Below are 18,895 nucleotides of genomic sequence, written 5' to 3'. Positions count from 1 at the left end.
CTTTGAAACTTATTTCTTCAGGGTACTACTTGACACATAAAGAGAAATTTTTGACAATAAATGTGCATTTAATGGAATGCAGTAGTTTCACAAAAAATTGTTTAAAATCAGTGTTTCTGCCAGGATATAGGTGATGACTCTTATGGCCAACCCTCTTGTCTTTGCCATTTCCAAGAGATTAACTACCAAACACAAGAATTTCTTCCTTTCTTTAACCTTGAATGCCGTACAAGAAAAGAGACTTCTGAGTAGCATTAATGCATAATGTTAGAGTGTTTTCTCCTTCTTTAAAGGAGTTAAAATATACCATATAACATAAAGAGAGCATGTAATCAACAATTTTTTTCATACAGTAAATCACAAAAGAACACTTCTGGCTAAAGGCTGAATGATTCTGCTCTTAGAACTGAACTTGCACATGACAAAATACTGTGTGTTAGCTGACGGGGCTACACAAGCAAAATTTTATACCAAATTTTGCTAAATTTTATGTTTAACAAATATTGTTGAAATGAGAGTTACTGACTGAAATGAGAGTAACATGTTAAGATCTTTCAGGCAGTCTAAGTTTTCATTTCACAGTGGTACAGTAGGAAAAAGAGCTACTCAGCTCAATTTTATTTAGTCAGAGCTGTTTTATTTCAGTAGTACACTATTGAAAGCAAACCCAAAACCAGCCTGGCCAACGTTATGCCAATCTAAGCAAGCAAATAAGAAAAAGTTAAAATATTGTTCAGTATGACTGTAAATGAATAACTGATGCCTCACTGTTTTCTAGTGTTTGGGGTGCTCTTTTCTGCTCCCTAATAGAAATAACCAGCAGAATTAAAAGGGAGTTTTAAGAACAGATATGCAGAGGAAGATTTATTTGGTTTTGTCATGTTACTTAAAGCACATCTTTTATAAGCTATGAAGAAAAAAAGAAAAAACAGAAAGAGTAAAAGAGTTATTTTGATAATGTTATCCCTGTGAAAACTAATGAAAATAATTGTTGAAATTCAGTATGGAAACCTCAACTGTCTGACATCAGAAAAAAAATTAAAGCACTAGTTGAAGAACTCTGCAACAGGAATATGAATAATTTACAATATTTTTCAGGAATAAAAGGAGTTATAGGAGAATATAATAGAATGGCAAAACCCTAAAAGCTGAAATTCAGCTGAGACTGAAATCCACACAGCAGCATTGCATCCTGCTCATATCAGTTCAGAATAACATTAGGGATAGAAAAAAGAATAATTCAGTGTTTGAACTTGAAATATCATACGCACTCTAGGAATAAGAACTGTAGAGACGTGGACTTACAGCAGAAGTTTTTTCCTAGGGGAAGTGTACATAAAGATTTTAGAGAATGGTTTCATAATGATCTGATAAAACTGAAAGTTTCTAGTGTTGAGGAACATTACTATTTAATGCTCTTATTTAATAATAAGTTTAAGCACATTTCAGCAGGTAGTCTGAATACTACCATCATCTATTTCAATCTTAAGTGCTTAATGTAAACCTATTTAAAAAGTCAAGACTGTATTAAAAAAAAATCAAAAACAAATGGAGAACTCCTAAAATACTTTGAGGTAGGATGTAGCTGGAATTGGCAGAAAAATATTTAAAATTATAAATGTGTTATTTACTTTAGGATAGTGGTACATAAAGATAAATTTTTTGGTTGTTGTGCTGAAAGATTGATATTTGACAGTCTGATTCAGTAAAAGGACCAAAATTTTTACAGAATTAAGCCATAGTATGTATCTTTTTTTTTTTTTTTTGTAGTCTCTCCCTTATTTATCTAATTTCTGTGCACTGTCACTCTTAATATTATCTTTCCTGAAAGACCATTTACTCCTGCCACCCTACCCCTGCTTTAGATTGAAATGTAAATGAACCACGTACTTCTTTTTAGTTTCAAGTTCACCAGTCAAACTTGAGGTAAACTGATTATAAATACAAGTAAATAAATTTTATTGCACTCTTCAGTGTAGTGATCAAAAGACATAATGATCTATATATGCAGATGTGCAGCTTTCCATGCCCACCTCAGTCATGTAAATTTTCAGTCTATTGGATAGGTCACTGATAATTAAGGCATGACAGATTTTAAAACTGCATGTAAAATGCACTCTGGAAAATTATGCTTTTTGACCTAATAATGTTACATTCTGCTTTATAATTTTAAATTTTTTTGTTGTCTAGCAAATGGACATGAACGAGCAATTAAACAATGCATTGAAATATTTTGTGCATGAGGGTTTACTTAATCTGTAAATTGAAATGTCAGAAATGTTTCTACTCCACATTTTAAAAAGTCAGAAATGATTTTTTTTAGCTCTTACTTAAAAAGCTAAAAATCAATAAAATATTTTTGGGAGATATGAGGATGCAACAAAATGCCTGTTTAAGCTAAATCAGCAGTTTCATGGATTTGGCAGATCTTTGCAGTCTCCTGTGTCTTTCCTGCTTTATTTTATATCTTTATTGATATCGGTGGAATGTATTGTGAAAAACTGCAGAATTCTGTCTATGAGTTCTGATTCAGATTATTAATCAAAGGTCATTTAATTTCAACTCCCCTGCTGTGGGCGGAGACCCAGGTTGCTCTAAGCCCCATCTAACCTGGCCTTGAACACTTCCAGGAATGGGGCACTGGCAACTTCTCTGGGCAACCTGTGCCAGTGTCTCATCATCCTCACAATGCAGAGCTTCTTTCAAATACCTAACCTAAACCTACTCTCACTCTGAAGCCACTGCCCTTTGTTCTATCACTACATGCCCTTATAAACAGCTCCTCTTCAGATTTCTTTTAGGCCCTCTGCTGGGGACCCCAGACTGGACCCAGCTGTCTGGGTGGGGTCTCACCAGAGCAGAGTAGAGGGGCAGAATCTCCTCCCTCACCCTGCTGGCCATGATGCTTTTGATGCAGTCCAGGATAAAGCTGGCTTTCTGGGATGGGAGTGCCAGCTCATGTCCAGCCTCTCATCCACCAGCACCCCCAAGTCCTTGCAGAGCTGCTCTGGATTAATTCATCACCCAGCCTGTACTGATACTGGAGGTTGCCCTGACCTAGGTACAGCAGCATGCACTTGGCCTTGTTAAACCTCATGAAACTCCCATGGGCACAATTCTCAAGATTGGCCAGATCCCTCTGGATGGAATCCCATGCTTGAGGTGTGTCAACTGCACCACTCAGCTTGCGGTAATCTGCAAGTTTGCTGAGAGTGCACTTTGTTCTTTTGTCTATGTCACTGGAGATATTAAATAAGACTGCTCCCAACACTCACTCCTGAGGGACACCTGTCATCACTGACATCCATTGGGACTCTGAGCCATTGTCATCAATGTTTTGTATGGATGTGCACCAAGTTAGTATTTGCAGTTAACACATGCAGCCTTTTGCTTCTTTGCTGCCTTTTTTTTTTCTTCAGCCAAATCTTTAGAAGCAGCTCAGAAAGAGGATACTTCAGAGCTAGCAGAAGAGAGCTATTGCTGTAGGGGCTCCATTTCTGACCACCATTGTAACCAACAAGTTGTCTCCATTTAAGGGAAAACAGTTTTGTCAAGGGCACACTGTTGACAAATTGATTAATTCTAGTAGTGATTCAAATCAGGTTGCCAATCAAGCAGAGGAGGAGGAAAGGCAAAAAGGATTGGAAATGGATCTGTTTGTTTGCCAGTCAAATTCAGCATTTAAGGCTGAGGAACACCATCTGCATCCAAAAGAGAGCTGGGGAATGACCCCTAGAACAGTCCCAACACCAGTGCATACACTGTTGAGCATGAAGCCCATTGTCCTGGCAGGGTCTTGCATTTTTGCTATCAGGTAAAAAATAAACGTGTTCCTCCCTAGTAACCCTTCCAATGGCTACTGCAGGATATTCCACCATATTTACCCTGCTACTCTTGTATCTTCATTCATTAGGTTTCCAGGCAATAGTAGGTAGTTTTTGGTTTGGATCAGAGACAGTGGTACTAGGTATGTTAGAAATATTTTATAATTATGTCCATTTCAGGCTGTCTTAAGATGCTCCCTTCTTTGTTCTAATTCTTACACATAACTTAGATTTTCCCACACACATTTCCTATCCCATCATCCAACTCCTTCTGTTGGCAGTTCTCCCTGTCTATCTCCTTGATAGACTTCAGTCTAGGATCTGTAGACCAGTATGCACCAAACATGACATCAACTGAATGAGTCACCTCAATCCTGGAATAAAATTCTGATGGATCATAAATAGTGGTATAGCCAGAAAAAGTGCAATTCACATTGATTTGTCATAGAGTGAGTAGTTAAATTGAGTGTATAATAAGTGAGCAAGAGATGTTTTCTCAGGAAATGCAGCTGACAGGAGGAGGTGAAATAATCTTCGGAAGGAAGTGCTAATTTTTTACACACTTATCTCCATTTTTCCATCATCTGCAACTGTAGGATCCAATTTATAGCTGACATTACTGCTTGCCATCCAAGTTTTACTATAAAAATAAGCAATTTCCTTTTTTTCTTAGCTGCTATATTAGATCAACAGTGAATGCAAATGTTTTGTGGACTCATGGAAATATGAAACAGCCACTTTTTCTACACTGATCCCGAAGCCTTTTTTTTTCATTTTAATTCACAGATGTAGCATATTGCTTTTATGTACATTAATTGTTTAACTTAGTTTAATCCCAGGGAGAAATTTTTAGATATAATAAAGAGAGACACTTGCCATTTATGACTGTAGATTTGATCCCTACAAAATTTTCAGTTGAAGATACAGTAGATATAAAAAAAAAAAGGAGAGGGATAAAAGTATAAGTTTAATTTTTCCTGATTCTTATCTGAGTAGTGAGTTGAACCTGGCCAGTGGCCTAACACCCCCACCACCTCCTGATCACTCTCCTCTCCCTTGGGTTAGGATGAAAATCAAAGGAAAGTGATAAGTCATGGATTGAGAAAATGACAGTTTAATAAAGAAAGAAAAAGCTGTGTTTGCAAGTAAAACAAAATAAGGAATTGATTCACTATTTCCCATCAGCAGGCAGGTGTCCAGCCACTTCTGGGAAGCAGGGACTCTGCACTTGTAAATGTTTCCTGGGAAAACAGCAGAGATGTGAAAATCCTGCCTTCTTTCCCCTTTCCCTGAGCTTTTACTGCTGAGCACAACGCCTTATGGTTTGGAATATCCCTTTAGACAGTTTGGATCAGCTGTCCTGGCTGTGTTCTTTCCTGATCTCTTGTGCTGGAGTCTTCTTGCTTTGGGGTGAAAAGTGGGAAGACAGAAAGCCTTGATGCTGTGTAAAACTGTTGAGCCAAAATATTGGTGTGTTGTCAACAGTTTTAGCCACAAACCACAGCACCACATGGGCTGCTATGAAGAAATTTAATGCCTTCGCAGACAGACCTGGTACAGCGCATCTTTTTCTGCTGAAATGCTGTACCTATATACTTACTCTGCAGTCTATGTCCATGATGACAAAAACAGGATGGCAGTGTTTAAAGGCAGTGGGGAAAACTGCAAATTGTTTACTCCTTCCAAGTAAAGTATTCAGTAATTTTATGTAAATTTTTTTGAATGTATTAGTCATGCTCTTGCTATGTGTTTTGAAATGCAGGATTAGATTTTGTAAATAACAGTGTCATTTACTACATAGCTTTATAATGCATTTCCCAATGCATGTTATGTTCTTTTTTGACCTTGCTAGGTATGTTATTATTTGCCTACAAGCTAACATACAAATTGCTCAGGAATCTATTTAAATTCTGAGATTAAAGCATTTGTCTTATGTTCTTGATTTCCAATTATTATTTATCACTTGTTCTCTATTTCAAATATGTGAGAAGAGACATTCTGACTTCTTTTCTTAAAGACCATAACTACTTAGCTAATATTGTATGAGAGTAATGCCCTTAACAAATTGATAGCTTTATTTTACATTAACATTCCCTCATCTGAAACTGTATCTATTTTACAATCATCTTCTAAAAGCAGTCTAGGAGATGTCAGTATTATTTCACAAAAATGTTTCCTTTACTTCTCCCTTGTCTTCATAAATTTGTGAGTGCAAATTTGTTTCTCTAAGAAAAATTAAGTACTGAACATTGCTCTCATGTTCTGTAGCAGGAGGGAGGGTTCTTAAATTTATACTTCCACTGCAAGTAAAAACCACCATATAAAAAAAAAAAAAAAAACAAACCAAAAAACATCAAGTGGAGCAGGACATTGTATTACAGACACACTTTCTAATTTTGATGTATTTTGTAGAATCTTTGAATCATTTTATCTAATAAAAATTCTAATTTTTTTAGATAGTGATCATTTGCCATAACTAGCTTTTGTGATGCTTATTTACTTTTTTCAACTTTTACTACCATCAAAGATACTCCCACTGAAAATACCCAGTTTTTACACACAATAGCTTTCAATAACATACCACCCTCCCTCCTTCCCCTTCATGTTTAAGTTGCCAGCATTTTGTGGACTGGGCTTCATAAAGTATCTGTAACTGGACCTGATTGAACAGGAACAGATAGCTGGTGAAGGGAATTTTCAATATCAACTCTGTTGCCAAAGAAAACATATAATTTAACTAGCTCCATAGAATTATTATCTCCAGATAATCTTTTCAAAATGCTTAATTTCAGTTCTTTCTTGAATAGTTAGTATTTTTATCACGTGACATTTTAATTTGCTATATACATAAATATATATATATCAGAGTGCTATATATCTGTTACATGGCAGAAAGCAATATTAATCAGCTTAGAGAAAATTTAGGCAATTATGAGGACAGCGATAAGGCCATAACAGGCAGTATTCAAAAAGATGTTGGTGACTGGGGTTTTTTTTCACTATCATGTATTTTTCACCATTCTCTCTATGACTCTAAGTATGAGCTGTGATAACAATACAGATTTTTTAAGCTGGATTAGTTTTGCTTATAGATTCATACATATACATATCTTTGCATATATGTTTATATGTGGATAGATATGCACAAATGTATTTATAAGTAAATATATATATGTATAAAAGAGTTGGAATTGTTTGACTCATAACTATATGTGTATATTATAAAGACCAATTTTGGGAAAAGCACAAAGTTGTTCTGAAGACAGGAAAATGAAAATTATTTTTTCTATGAATTAAAAAAAAAATGGAATTAGAGAATTGTCAGGGACACTAACTATCTATTTATTATGCATTTGTTAGTTTAAGCAGGATTTGTTTAAATGGTCAAAAGCACAGTAATTCTGAAACATAGTTTAGATGCCTGAAAGTACCATAGTCACTACTCACCACTTTGATTAAACCATGTCCAGATATTCATGTCAGTTTTCTGTAGTAGTAGTAGTAAGACTGAACATTACTCTATAATAATTTAGTAAGTAATCGTATGTTGGTTAAATTATACTTTGGGAGAGATTTTATTTCATAGGAAGGAGTATCAAAGCACAAAACTCAAAACAGGGTGAGCTCTTGTAAGCCGCTGTAACCCACTCTGTTCCACCAGGGGTGTATACTCAGATAGGGCAGATGGGAACATATCTAGAAACATCTGTTGTCCATCATTCTTCTGCTCAGCAACCCAGATGCTGTTGATGAGTTGTGTGTAAATCATGCTGACAATTTGTTCAACATCTTTCCTGCTGTGACTGAGGTTGTTCTGGTCATACCATCTATCAGATATACAGTACACTGTGGTCCTGTGAGAACATCTCCAACTGTTTTGTTGGTCAATGAGCAATGGTAGTCATTAAATCAGTGAGAAAGTTTCTCCACCTAGGATATGTCTCTATCTTTCAGAAGGAATGGTTACTTCTTTCCCTGATTCTGTGTGAAAATGAACATTAGTTACTGAATGTTATGCACACTAGAAAAATTCTAAATGGCTCTCTATGCCTTTTCCTCTACTTTTTTACTGACATTGGAAGGTATTTCTCTACCCTTGTGTTTTAAAATTATTTTCATCTCAAGCATGTGACATACAAGTGGGAAATTATGTGTATGTTTTTGTATAAATGTCAGGTTTTTTAGTTTGGAAATGCTGCTATAAAATCTTTACATTCATAGGAAGGTGATGTATACCCCTTATCAGGCTTGAATTTACATCTTCCTAATTTTTTACCCTGAAAGAATCAAAAAGATTCATATGCGTCAGGGGCAGGGAAGGAAAGGATGTTTAATGTTTCTTTAAATTATAGGTTCTCCAAATAATGAGCAAAACCACTGGATTTTAATAGATCAATATGGAGTTTCTATACACTGTTTAAAAGTCTCCTCTATGGTGAGTGAAAAATGTGTAGAATGTTATCCTACTTAAAGACGTGGGAATATATTTATGGATTTCTTATGAGATGGGTAATGCACAGTTCTTGTGTGACAATTAAGAAAGCCTTGCAAATTAGTTATGATTGGTTTTAGTATACCAGGTATTATTGGATTGGTGGTGGGACTCCCATGGTAAGAAGTTAATGAATAAAACTTTCATAGGATGGCCAAAAGAATCAGAGAAAAGCATTATATAATGATCTGAGTGCTCCCTGAGAAGTACTGAATATACTCCTAAATTTATGGAACCCTTAATGAATAGATATTCCGATAAACTTGCAAGAACATGTAGAATAAGAACGACAGAAAACATATAACTGCAGACAGTGTCCGTATATTGAATGAAATCTAGTCTTTATAATTCAGTTAAATTTATATAAATTAGGCTGTACTTTGATTAATGTAAATTTGCAATGCTTCCCATTTAATTATTTGGAAAAAGAAGTTTTTGCACCTTTCATAAAGATATTCAGAAGGCCAGAAAAAATGTCAATGATAACATAGTCCCTAAAACTTCACCCCAACATCCTTAAAGAATGCACATATATGGGACTTACATTTTTTAACAAATACCCTGTGCTTATTTACAAACTTTATTTTGATTTGTTAAAATCTGTTAAAAAGTTAAAAATTGGCGGGTTTTAGTCCAAATTTATCCCGTTTTATTTCCCCATATTTATTTTTGCTACTAACACTATTTTTATCATCAACATCAGATGCACTATTTCTAAATAAATTTTAATCTGTTCTAAAATCATTCTAATAAGAGAGGTAGAAAATAATGGTACTTACTCTGAAGTGCCACTATATAATTGCTTTCTACCATGACTCTAATGGATTTAAAATGTCACTAAAATTATTTATTTTGAAAATCAAAAATCAATAATGATTTGAAGTCCAGCTTGCAAGAAGGAGGTGAAAAAGCAGGCACTTTATACTTTGTGACAGACCTTTTTCATAAATTTATCCTTTTAATAGAGTATTTCATCGCATTGAATAATATGTATGTGAAACAAGATACACAACATGAATACGTCTTGAGATGGAAGATTAATGCACAATTATGGTTATACATCTTGGTTCTATATCTGAATGGTACACATTATCAAGAAACAGGTAGGAGGACTGCATTCTGCAAACTTTTCTGAAATTAAGAAGCCCTGACTTCCTATGCTTCCAGCTCCAATCAGACATAATATTTAAATTACAATAATAACAATAATAACAATAACAACTATAATAAAATTGCAAAGGAGATTGAAAATAAACTGCATGGAGCAGTGAAGCCCTTGTTTATTAGAACTATGTATATCATATAGTGTACTTAATTTCTGTTAAATGGTGCAGAATCCCATGCAATAAAAACATTCATTCATTGAAGAAGGTAGAAAGTGCAGTAGGGATACAACACTTTTGTAAACTTATGTCCAGTAATATACCTAAAAATAGGATGTTAGTTATGTCTGGGAAGATAAAAAAACCCCAAACAACAAAAGCCTAACCAACAAAAACAAGAACAAAACAACAATAACAAAATCTCCCAAACAAAACCAGAAACTGCCCCCTCCCCCCCAAAAAAAGTAGAGTTTATTTCTGTGTGCTTCTAATTCATGAAAAATGACTCGGAAAGTTTTCACATTCTTTTTTTTTTTCTGTTCCAGAAACTGTAGTTGGCACACTTTATTTCTCTACTGCCACTCATCTGACCTCTTCAAATGACAGGGCTAAGGTATTTTTACAGTCTTTGTAAGAAACCATCAAGCACCTTATGTGTGTATATTGGGCTTGTGTGGCCAGATTTTGGTAGTGGAGGGACTACAGGGGTAGCTTCTCTGAGAATATGCCAGAAGCTTCCCCTGTGTCCAGTAGAGGCAATGCCAGATGACTCCAAGACAGACCTGCAACTGGCCAAGGCAGACCTGAGCACCAACAGTGGTAGCACCTCTGTGATAACATCTTTAAGAAGGGGATAAAGTTATTGCACCAGAATAACTGGAGTCAGAGAGGAGGGGAATGAGAAAATGTGAGGGAAACAATGGCAGACATGAATCTGTTGAAAGAGTAAAGCATGAAACTAAGAGCTCTTTCAAAGATGCTTCTGTCACTTCTGTATTCTGGCGAAAGGGTGCTCAACCAATGTTATCAACTGCATACACCGCAGCTATAGACTCTGTTGTAAATGTGGACTAAGTAACACGTTGTGATTTTACTTACCTTAAAACTTTTGTTAACATTTAAACATGGCCATGAACTGTCACTTGCTGAGCTGAAACAGCTCCAGTGCAGGCACAACCTGCAGTGAAGTAGAGGTGAATTTCACAGCAAACACAGTAAATTTCTAGAGCCAGGGAAACAGTTGCAGGACAGCACCGAGACCCACATGGAGACAGCAGCTTTCCCTAGGGTGATGTTTTAATGTGAGCAGAGCCAACAATGCCAGCAGCTGCTCCCACTCTTCCATAAGGGGCCCGTAGGGAGTGCATGCGACCAGGAGTGTGGTGAACCTAGCAGGCAAACATGGCATGGCACAGCAGCTTGCTCGAGTTTGTGCTACTGGGAGGTCTCCTCTCTCACCATCTTGGAGCATCGAACAGAGGCAGTAACCAGACACAGAATTTTGTGACAAAGGGCACACAGAGGTCTTTTCATCCCCAGTCTCATTAGTGTATGCTTTCTCAGCTATGGTTTTTTGCAGGCTGCAGAGTTCATTCTCCTGTAGCTGCTGGAGTCACTGCACCAGCCATGTCAGAGGCCTCCAGCCAGATCTTCTGACGGTAGGCGTAGTGCTCTAGATCTCAGGTTGCCCAGAGTACCTGATGTCTCTCCATGAGGCTGGGGCTGATAATCATTTCTTTTGCAGAAGGTCTGCTGTTGTTGCTGACCTGTGTTGTCAGGTGAAGTATCTACAGAAGGAAATGAGCAGGCTGAGTAGCATTCATGAGAATGATTGAAAAAGGTAGGCTGTCCTGGGAAATGCTACAGTCTCAGGAGTCTCAAACCTCCACTGAAGTGGACTTAGACCTCTGTCAAGTTGTTAGTCAGGGGTCTGTTTGAACATGAAGGCTGGAAGCTGGTCACTGCCCATACTGGGAGGAAGGCTCCTACTGCTGAAATCTTAGAATAGACTCATAGAATCAGTTCCTTGGTATCTGCACAGAACTCTGGAAGTGCGTGTAATTTTTATTTGAAAACTGAAAAAATCCATTGTGATCAGGGACTAAAACCTAGGTTTTCCCCTCAAGGTGAGCAGTGAGTTACAAAGTAAAATCCTTCATTTTAAATCACATAAATCTTGTATTTCTCTCTGTATCATGATCGTTTATCTAGGCAAGGAGAAGAAGGGATTTCATCCCTGACTGGTTCAAAACAAAATCGAGTCTGGTCTTATTTCCTAGACAAGCAGTGCAATGAATGTATTATTTTTGTACTTTTGTATTTTAAAGATTTTATGTATTTTGAGAAAATTCACTCAGTGTTGAGTATTTGCTATAGTTCTAAGACATATTATTGCTATTTCTTTATAACAAGAATGGTAATTAAAATAAGCCACTGCTTGAAGCTCAAAAATCAACTAAATTTTGTTTGGAAGCTTCAAATTATGTATTTCAACAATTGTATCTAAATGTCCTCCAACCCTATGGCAATATCTATGCTGTTTCCTCAGAAAGACTGAAAGGCTCCTATAAATACCCAGACTGGCATGCACTTGTGGAGTAGGTCAGTCTTCAGGCTATTTCCAAAATAAATGCATGGATCCTAAAAGGGATTAATACAAATCATGAAGCTTAATCTGCATCCCTTCTACCGTATTGAAAGTAATTTTGGTTTAGAAATCAAAAAAAGGCGATTTAACAATGTTAATATATTACTTAATTTTTTTTGGAAAGCAATGACAATTTCCATTTTCTTCACCCCAAAACATAGGGCAGTTGAATTAAGAAAACTCATCAGATATGCTAATGTCTGAAAAGACGTACTAATGCTGATATAAACTAGAATGTCAGCAAGCTTATAAGGATAATGACTGGCACAAAATAGTTCCAAATAATTATTTAATTTTTAAATTTTTTACTTTCTTTTTGCTGAATTCCTAGCATTTTCTTTTAAAATTATTTTAAATAGCATTCATATAGAAGTAAGGGTAATTTTATAATTTCAAGTATTAATTTGGTGTTCTTTTGGCATACTTATGTTAGTTCATGATTCATTTCTTCAATATAGCCACTGTCAAGGATTTTTGTAGGAATGAGAAGCATTACTTCCTTTTTTAAAATTCTTATTTCTTTTGCCCCATCCTTTTATATTTCTTGCTATAGCCTGTGAATGCCCTTAGTTATTTGATTCTGTATATGACACAGTAAAAATAAAACTACACTGAAAGGGAAAAAAACCAAAGAAAACAGTGTGAATCTATGGAAGATGGATGAAATAAGGTAACTTTTATTTTTTAAACTCATATTTTACAGCTGATCTACACTAAAGCTTTAGAGTATATTCCAGACTTGATTTTGGCATGTTAATTCATTATGCTTATTTTTTTTCTCTATGGTCTTTTACCTTTTAAAATATTCTTACTATAATACCATTTAGTATTTAAAAAATTAGTCTTGCAGCTAAATTTGAACCCAGAACACTTCTTATTCTGCAAAGCATTTAGGCCTGGATTTGAATATGATAGGTTTGAATTTGTTTTCTAGGTTAGACCAGGTCCATTACATTCAGATTACTTCATATTTCTGCCGTGACATTAAATTCTTTGCTGTAATGGTGCTCATTACTTGAAACAATTTATATAAGTATCCTTTCAGCAACACTGTTTTTAATTTCAGTAATGTATTTTTTTTTTTCTAGGGATGAATGCCAAAGTCTTTATTTCGGTTTTATATTTCCCTGTGAAAGAAATGAAAGCATTTGGGAAATCGTTAAAAGTAGCCAGATATTTGTCGTCACAGGGCGAAAACCGGTAGGGTTTCCATCACTTGTTCTCTTTCTAGAATATTTAGAAGAGTTTTGGGGGGACATTAATATTTTTAGCACAATATAGGACATAAATGATATAGGTCTAGTTAGGAAACACAAAATTGAGGTTATAGATCAGTACTCATGACAGTAATAAGATTCACAAAAGTTACTTATTTTCCTGCTTTGGATGTATAACTGGGGGGGAAAAAATACTGGTTTTAGAGGCATACATCTATTTCTACATTTAGTAGGTTCTGGAACATGACTAATTCCTATTTCGATTTGGTCAGGGTCTTTTATATGTTTTCCTCTGAAAAGTTTGATTAAAAGGATTCTCCAAATAAGTTACAATCAGATTGTCACAACTGTTGCTGTTGGGAAATGTACACTGGAGGCAATTCCATGCAGATCTTGTTTCAATTAAAATCAATTTTTTTCCAGGAATAACTCTGAAGGTGAGAAACAGATGGAAATGTCAAAATGGATGGAAATCCATGGACCAATTTAGTTCTGTGAGTTTTACTGCTTGATACACTGCAGTATAATGTACAATACCAAAGTTCTCTAGAAGCTTGTGATATTTCTTGTTGCCCTCTTGATGTAGAAGTGAATTCCTGTCATCACGGGTAATTCAAGTTGAGAGAACCCTCCCACCAAACAAGCCACAAGATCAACAGATCTCTTAATAAAGATAACTTTTTGGGTTTTTTCATATTTTACTTAGAAAAGTACAATTATTCTATCAAAATAGAAAAGGTAGAAGCATGGTCTTTCTGAAATATTCTTTGAAAGATAAGCAGAGCAACTGGAATCCAGAAACTGGATACTTTAAACTTAGAGATAATTATACTATTTGTTCTAAGTTCTGTTTAAAAGGTTTCAAGTTAACTTTTGGTGGGAGAGCTCTATTATCAGAAATATTTGATGGTTTTCTAAAGCAACAAGAATTAAGTAATCAGTGTCAGCCTTCTACCTTTCAGTTCCCATTATAGCTTTTGAACCCATGAACACTTACATCCAAATTTCTCAAAGATTCAAAAGTCATAGAATTAACTTCATATAAATTAGACAATTGGAAGACAAATAAAAAAGATGCAGCTTATGTGACCTCCAGAACAATGCCTGGCCTGTTATGTGGTGTCTCTTGATCAGGAAAGAACATGTGGATACTTTAACAGAAATGAGTGGAAGACGTGTTGGAAGAAATACAGGAAATATGAGTAGAAGGGACAAGGTCTATGAGTAATTTTGTCATCTCTAGGAAATTAAGTTTGATTATTTCATATGCTTTTGCAACAGCTTATTTATTGCTAGGAAAAAAATGTACTAGGGCTGCTTTGAAATGTGAAGTCAGTTACAAGGAAGATTTAATAAGACAGGTACCTTCCACTTCATGAGAATTGTTTTATGACCCTGGGCCTCCAACCATGATTGTCAGCAGTGATTACTCATGTTATGATCTTTATTCTTCTAATAGCCAATACAAGATGCAAAGGACCTAATGGTCAGCAATTATTAAACACAACCTTTGAAATGTAAAATCCTTTTTTTTTTCCTAAACAGAGAGTTTACAGATAGAATACTTCTTCCTTTCAGCCATTGTCATAAGAAAATTAAAAAGACTGGTGGCTGTCAGATGAACCATGTTGTGCTTTTATGTTCATTCTGCGACTGTCTTGTTTAGTAATTAGGATTCTTTAATTGGTGAAACATTCCCAGGAGATATGGTTGTACATTATACTACCTACAGCTACACTTAATAGTTATCTTCCCTATGTTTTCTCCCTGATTATTTATTTTTAATTTAAATAATAAATAAGTAGTAGTGCTCAGATTGCCAGTGTAAGTACTTAATAGTGTAAGCTAGAAGACATAAACTTGAAATGCTGTTTGTAATATAAATGGGAAGAGAAAATAAATTACCTGGGATTTCAATCAGTAAAAAAAAAACAAAGACTGAAAATATTACTAGTGTCATCATATCTAGTCCCTTAATTTTCTATCAATCTATAAAGCTGCATCATCTTTCATAAATCTCATGAAGAAAAAAAACCAAAACAAAGTCATATCAAAAGTAATGCATCATTAAATGTAGTGCAGTACTGTCCTAGTTTTGGCCAGATAAGGGTTATTTTTTTACAGTAGCTGGGAAGGAGGCATGGCCACACCCAGACATTATTTGATGCCATCTCATGTCACTTGCAAGGGGCAGGAGTAAGGGACTCGATCCAGGTGGGAGAAAGTGGGGTGTGGTGGGGAAGAACCAGTCAGTATTTTGTCACAGTTTTCCTGTGTAAGTAGTTTCTTACTCTTACACCTTTTGTTATTAATACTGTTGCTGTTACTCTTTGTTATCTTATCTCATTGTTGTTTCCAGTAAATTGTTCTTATCTCAGCCCCCAATTTTCACATTTTAGAGCCTCCAGTTCTCAACTTCATTCCTGGAGTGGGAAGGTGGAAGGGAAGGGTGGGGAATGTGCAAGCAGCAGTTGGTTTGGGAGAGTCTCAGTTGCAGGGGGCACTAAGTTGTGAAATGCCACTCCTGAACCATGACAAGTACAAACACTAGAAGTGTCGTCTTACAAGTACTGGAGGTCTAAGGTTCATGTCTGTTGTTTTCCACTGCAGTGCTTTTGTGTCTGTAGCAATAAATAATGAGGTAGGTTGCTAAAACATGATACTACTGTCCAGTGTCACCCACTTACCTTCCTTGAGTGTCAGAAAAAGTTTTCACAGATCTTCAATATTTCTGTAGCCTGAGTTTTGTATATTATTTTGTATTATATTTCTGTGTGCACTTAGAGGTTAATACAGAGAGAAGCAAAATATTGTATAAATAGGTATGAAGGGAAATAAAAAATTTTAAAAATCATTGTGACACTTAGATTGATTGCACTTTTTATTAGTTATATAGACTTTGGTCATAATTATGTTGAAGCCAAACTATTCCATGTATATGGTGTTAAAGAAGGTATAAGATATTTCAGGAAGCTCTGAATATCTCTGTTTTATTCTTACTCTGGTAATTGTGCTTTAATTTTCAAGTAATTTCATTTCAATGTGTCATTGTTGTACATTTGCTGAATGTGTGTGATGGAAATAAATGTATTTCCATCAACAATCTGGTTTTGGAAACAATTACTGGAGTAAAGGGTGCTTTTGGAGGATAGCTTTTAATGGAAGTTGCCCTGAATACACATCAGGTAAGTGTTTTGGCCAATCCAAGTGAAGGATATGTGCTACTCTTAGGGAAATCCCTCTCTTCCCACCTTTATAAAAGGAACCTTAGAAAGAAACCCACGTAGGATGTGTGATGAGGAAATCTGTTTAACAAAAAGCTTTGTAACTGTGTACTCATAATTCAATCACCCATTTTGCCTCTAGAGGCACAGGAAATGGTTCCTACACATCCTTTCAGGGAGGATAAGGTTGTCAAGGAGACTCTTGCACTATATGGCACTATATTACCATTTTCTATAAAGAAACGTTGCAAAAGATTGGCTTATTTCTTAGAAACCTGGAATCTAAATACTTCTAATCTGTAATAAACTAATAGGCTTTATATAACTGAAATGTTTCTCAACATTTTCTTTTTAGATTGCTCACACTTAATAAGAATTTGTGTGATTGCAATTTTTGTTGCTTTTATTTTCTTCGAATTCATTGTTCTCCATGAGTCTTGTTTTTAAAAGCCTGTTTTTTTCTTTGCTTTTTTTTATTAAAAGCCTGCTTTTTTGGGGTTTTTTTTGTGTGCTTTTTTGGTTTGTTTGTTTTTGGTTTTCTGTTTGTTTGTTGGTTTGGTTTGGTTTTTTGTTTGGTTTTGGTTTTTTTTTTTTATTAAAGGCATATTCTATCATATTATTTTTTCATAGAAAAGAAGTTAGAGCTGTATTTGAGACTGGAAAAAATGTTAAAATATTTTCCTATTATTATGAATAAAACATGAATGAAGGAAATTATTTAAAAATTAATAACCTAAGCTATCTTGTAGTACAAATATTCAACAACTATAAGGATGCAGTATGGTTCTTCTTTATTGCACATAATCACGAACATCTCTATGCTGTGCTGTACAGTGTTCGCTGTAACAGCCTATTATGTAGTCAGAAAAGTTCATACTACCCTTCCATCATTTAAAAATCATTTAAATTCAGTAACCATTACAGAAATGTTTTACATATGTTATTAATATTGTGATAATCATGAGAAAGATTATTTATATTATAGATATATAATTAATATGTCCATAATAATGAAAATATTTTAATATTAAGAAAAGTGCTCCAAAAATGCCACTGTAATATACAGCCCTAGCATTTAGTCCTTACATACATATAATATGTATATATTTTATATACATATGGTATAATTACTGCAATGTAAAAACAAAAATAAAATTTTGGTCCATAAATACAGCAGACACATTTTTATGTAAAGTGAAGAAGAGTTTGAAAGAATTCCTACTATCCAACAAAATTTAAAACTGCATGTTTAATGATCCATGGTATGTTTAGGTACAGATACTTCACATCTAGATTTCTTCATCAGTGAGAAAATTTCCTAGATTAATGGATTTCTTTAGGTTGGAAAAGACCTTTAAGATTATCATGTTCAACAGTTAAGCCAGCACTGACATGTCCACCACTAAACCATGTCCCTGAGCATCACATCTATATGTCTTTTAAATGCCTTTGCTTCTCTGGTCCCTGCCTTGAGGTCCATCCACTCAATAGATGTGGGAAGAGAGGTTGCCAGTGACGACTGAGGCACAAATGTTATTGAATACCTCAGCCTTCTCCTTGCGCATTGTCTTTAATTTTCTGGCTGACATACCTGTAGAATCCTTTATTATTATTATTATTATTATTATTATTATTATTATTAGTGTCCTTTCCTGTGCTCTAGCTCTGCCTTGGACTTCCTGACTCCATTTTTACACAACTGGGCAGCATCCCTACAATCCTCCCAACATATCTGTTCCTGCTTCCACTGCTTGTGCTTTTACCTCTTGCCCTTTAATTTGTTCAGCAGGGCTTTGCTCAGCCATGCTGGGGTTTTGCCTTCCTTTTCTGATTTCCTACACCTGGGCATCAAGAGCTCTTGCACACTATGGAAATGATCTTTAAATATCTGCCATCTCCTGTTCTTCTCCCTAGTTTCTCAGGGCAGTTTCCCTGGGAGTCCCATTGACTAACTCTTTGAACAGCTGGAATCTTGCTTTCCTAAATTTCAGGGTCCTGAATTTACCCTTTCCCCACCCTGTAACTCACTGGTCTGTGAACTCCACTAGTGCATGATCACTGCAGCTCAAGATCCCTCAAATCTTGATGTCACTGATCAACTCACTTGCATTGGTGGCCATGAGGTCCAGTATTACATCCAGTCTTGTAGGGTTGTCTACTATCTGACATAAGAAGTTATCTTCACTTCAGGAATCTCCTGGATTGCCGACAGCACATAGTGTTATTTTCCCAGCAGATGTCAGGATGGTTGAAGTCCCTCACCAGGACAAGGAGCTGTGAATGTGATGCATCCTACAACTGGAGCAACAAGGCCTTGTTAATAGGCTCTTTTTGATCAGGCAGCCTGTAGTAGACACCAATCACAATGTTCCCTTTCTTGCTTCATTC

This window comes from Corvus hawaiiensis, chromosome 1 (assembly GCF_020740725.1).
Source record: "Corvus hawaiiensis isolate bCorHaw1 chromosome 1, bCorHaw1.pri.cur, whole genome shotgun sequence".
Classification (NCBI taxonomy): Eukaryota; Metazoa; Chordata; class Aves; order Passeriformes; family Corvidae; genus Corvus; species Corvus hawaiiensis.
The sequence above is the reverse complement of the archived record's forward strand: the minus strand, read 5'-3'. Positions refer to the sequence as shown.